Source organism: Rhincodon typus, unplaced genomic scaffold (genome assembly GCF_021869965.1).
Source record: "Rhincodon typus isolate 14 unplaced genomic scaffold, sRhiTyp1.1 hic_rhity00000478, whole genome shotgun sequence".
In the NCBI taxonomy this organism is placed as follows: Eukaryota; Metazoa; Chordata; class Chondrichthyes; order Orectolobiformes; family Rhincodontidae; genus Rhincodon; species Rhincodon typus.
The window spans coordinates 52,663-53,193 of record NW_025966116.1 but is presented as its reverse complement, the minus strand read 5'-3'; the positions used below and the strand labels follow the sequence as shown (position 1 = coordinate 53,193).

At 46.1% G+C, this 531-nt stretch overlaps 1 protein-coding gene across 1 annotated transcript in view; it reads left to right on the top strand.

Annotated features, from left to right (window-relative positions):
- The window catches only part of LOC125488339 (keratin-associated protein 16-1), a gene marked incomplete at its 3' end in the record, with an annotated part of 14,348 nt that overhangs the window by 9,208 nt on the left and 4,609 nt on the right, over window positions 1-531 (top strand). The window lies entirely within an intron of this gene.

The window sequence follows — 531 nt, the reverse complement described above, 5'->3', positions numbered from 1 at the left end:
TCACACAACAGCATCTCACGCACCAACATCTCACATCACAATATCTCACACACCTATATCTCACACACCCATATTTCACACACCAATATCTCACAGAGGAGCATCTCACGCACCAAAATCTCACACACCAATACCTCACACAGTAGCATCTCAGACACCAGCATCTCACACACCAATATCTCACACACCAGTATCTCACACATCAATATCTCGTACTACAGCAACTCACACACCAATAACTCGCACACCAGCATCTCACACACCAGTATCTCCCACACCAGCATCTCACGCACCAGAATTTCACACACCAGCATCTCACTCACCAGTATCTCACACACCAGCATCTCACACACCAACATCTCACACACCAACTTCTCACAAACCAATATCTCACACACCGGGATCTGACACAGCAACAACTCACATAACAAGATCTCACACACCAGCATCTCACACACCAATATCTCACACACCAATATCTCGGACACAAGCATCTCACACACCAATACCTCACACACCAAAATCTCACAC